Here is a 3691-nt window from a genome sequence, read left to right on the forward strand (position 1 = left end):
ATCCGTATCCTTTGCGTACCGCCCCATGGCCCCGTCCTTAGAGTTAATGACTAGTAGGCTTAACTCTTTGTATGTCTGCACCACAGTTCCCGTTCGTTCCGTGCCGTGGCCGGATACGTATTGCACATCGGTATACCTGTCGCTACTCAGGCAACTCGTGTGCGTGGATTGGATCGAGCTCATGGGGTGTGTAGAGATTCCATGTTATAATTGCAAGTCCATATCCACTTTATAGGTTAAAGTCATAAGTTGTGATTGCACAACCATACTTCATAAGAGTTTAATAACTCTTCAACTAACTTTCGTTCTGGTGTCTTGGTATCAAATCGCATAAGACACAAGATTCTACTGGCCAAATAGAATCTAGCACATTGGTTAACCTGGCGCCGCAGTCAACTCATGTGCTTGGATCGGATCGAGCTATTGAGTATTGGGCCTGCATACTCGCTCATCCGTATCCTTTGCGTACCGCCCCATGGCCCCGTCCTTAGAGTTAATGACTAATAGGCTTAACTCTTTGTATGTCTGCACCACAGTTCCCGATCGTTCCGTGCCGTGGCCGGATACGTATTGCACAACAGTAGATACCATCACCTGACGTATCTAACACACCACTATTGTAACTCGTCGTCGAAGGACCTTTCAAGTGCCTGATGGCCAGGGGAGCTCTTACACGGCACGGAGACACAGTGATGCTCGCCCATCACAGTGTACAACGATCGAGTTTGCTTAAGTGTCTGGGTACCTACACACCAGACACAATGCAATGGCCACGGATCCACACAAGGCACATCACATGCAGAAAGCTTCACCAGATTATGACACATACCACACTCTTGTAACTCGTCGTCGAAGGGGCGTTCAAAGTGCCTTACGGCTAGGGGAGATCTAGCACGGCACGGAGACACAGTGATGGTTGCCCATCAAAGTGTACAACGATCGAGTTTGCTTTCCGCGCAAGCGTTCTAAGTGTCTGGGTACCTACACACCAGACACAATGCAATGGCCACGGATCCACACAAGGCACATCACATGCAGAAAGCTTCACCAGATTCTGACACATACCACACTCTTGTAACTCGTCGTCGAAGGGGCGTTCAAAGTGCCTTACGGCTAGGGGGGATCTAGCACGGCACGGAGACACAGTGATGGTCACCCATCAAAGTGTACAACGATCGAGTTTGCTTTCCGCGCAAGCGTTCTAAGTGTCTGGGTATCTAAGCACCAGACACAATGCAATGGCCACGGATCCACACAAGGCACATCACATGCAGAAAGCTTCACCAGATTCTGACACATACCACACACATGCAACTCGTCGTCGAAGGGGCGTTCAAGTGCCTTACGGCTAGGGGAGATCTAGCTCGGCACGGGGACACAGTGATGGTCACCCATCAAAGTGTACAACGAACGAGTTGGCTTTCAACAAATTCTGACACATAGCAAGCGAGCGACCGAGCTACACCGAAGGCAGCCCATGGTTGGTCACTCGCGGACGATCATCAGTAATGATCCTTCCGCAGGTTCACCTACGGAAACCTTGTTACGACTTTTACTTCCTCTAAATCATCAAGTTCGGTCAACTTCAGCCATGCCAGCTGCAGCTCACGAAGGAACCGCGGAAGGTAAGCCTCCAGAAACCTCACTAAATAATCCATCGGTAGTAGCGACGGGCGGTGTGTACAAAGGGCAGGGACGTAATCAGCACTAGCTAATGACTAGTGCTTACTAGAAATTCCAGGTTCATGGGGACCGTTGCAGTCCCCAATCCCGACTAGATGGGCATTTTAGTGATTTCCCGTTCCTCTCGGAATGGGGGCGCCTATTGGCGAGAACACGCTGCGACCCACATTGTAGCACGCGTGCAGCCCAGAACATCTAAGGGCATCACGGACCTGTTATCGCTCATTCTCAGCTTGCTAAACACAAGTTGTCCCGCTAAGCAGGGCAAACGTAGCCGACGACCGCCCGTGAAGGCGCCGCCCGGCTGTAACGTCAGGTGCGCCCGGAGGCGCACTGCTGACAGCGTTCTAGTTAGCATGTTTGAGTCACGTTCGTTATCGGAATTAACCAGACAAATCATTCCACGAACTAAGAACGGCCATGCACCACTACCCTTAAATTTGAGAAAGAGCTATCAATCTGTCTTACCTCGATAAGTTTGGACCTGGTAAATTTTCCCGTGTTGAGTCAAATTAAGCCGCAAGCTCCACTTCTTGTGGTGCCCTTCCGTCAATTCCTTTAAGTTTCAACTTTGCAACCATACTTCCCCCGGAACCCGATTTTGGTTTCCCGGAAGCGACTGAGAGCACCGAATAGGGGTAGCGTCTCCCAATTGCTAATTGGCATCGTTTACGGTTAGAACTAGGGCGGTATCTAATCGCCTTCGATCCTCTAACTTTCGTTCTTGATTAAAGAAAGCATCCATGGCAAACGCTTTCGCTTCAGTTGGTCCTACGACGGTCTACGAATTTCACCTCTCGCGCCGTAATACCAATGCCCCCAACTACTTCTGTTAATCATTACCTCTAGGTTTCTGACAAACCAACGAAATCGTATAAACCGAGGTCATATTCCATTATTCCATGCAAGATTATTCTCGGCCAACGCCAACCCCACGGGGGGGCCGGACGCTTTGTCTTAGCCTGCTTTGAGCACTCTAATTTGTTCAAGGTAAATGTGAGTATCTTGAGCACCATGAGGAGCCCGTGCCGGAGTTAACCGGTAGCACGGTACTCGTTCACAGAGTAACGCCCAAGTACACCATTGTGAGTCGCAGCCGTGAGCGCGCGCACGAACGGCCCCGGCGTGTAACCGGGCGCCCGTGGCGGTCACGTGTCTGGACGGGCAATCAACTTCGAACGTTTTAACCGCAACAACTTTAATATACGCTAGTGGAGCTGGAATTACCGCGGCTGCTGGCACCAGACTTGCCCTCCACTTGATCCTTGTTGAAGGATTTATACTCAACTCATTCCAATTATGGACCATCGTTAGAGAGGTCCATATTGTTATTTCTCGTCACTACCTCCCCGTACTGGGATTGGGTAATTTACGCGCCTGCTGCCTTCCTTGGATGTGGTAGCCATTTCTCAGGCTCCCTCTCCGGAATCGAACCCTGATTCCCCGTTACCCGTCGCAACCATGGTAGTCCTCTACACTACCATCAATAGTTGATAGGGCAGACATTTGAAAGATCTGTCGTCAGTCGACAAGCGACCATACGATCTGCGTCCTTATCCAGACTTCAACTCAAGCCGCCCGGAGGCGATTGGTTTAACTAATAAGTGCACCAGTTCAGCTACCCGCGAGGGCAACAGTCCCGGCATGTTGCATGTATTAGCTCTGGATTTTCCACAGTTATCCAAGTAACTAGTGGTAGGATGATCTTGTGAATTATAGCTGTTATACTGAGCCTTATGCGGTTTCACATTCATTTATGTTTGTACTTAGACATGCATGGCTTAACCTTTGAGACAAGCGTATATTACTGGTAGGATCAACCAGAATTCGTTCCACTACAGACACACACTCGCTTAGTGGGAAATAAATTTCCACACAACTCTCTCTCTCTAGAACCATATGGAATGGCTCTTTGGTGTTGGGTAAGGCACCAATTTGTTGGGGTGTAACGGTCACCACCAACTTTAAGTTTGTTAGGGCACAACGGAAACCACTAACTAAACTTTAG

This window comes from Anopheles funestus (assembly GCF_943734845.2).
Source record: "Anopheles funestus chromosome X unlocalized genomic scaffold, idAnoFuneDA-416_04 X_unloc_35, whole genome shotgun sequence".
Lineage (NCBI taxonomy): Eukaryota > Metazoa > Arthropoda > Insecta > Diptera > Culicidae > Anopheles > Anopheles funestus.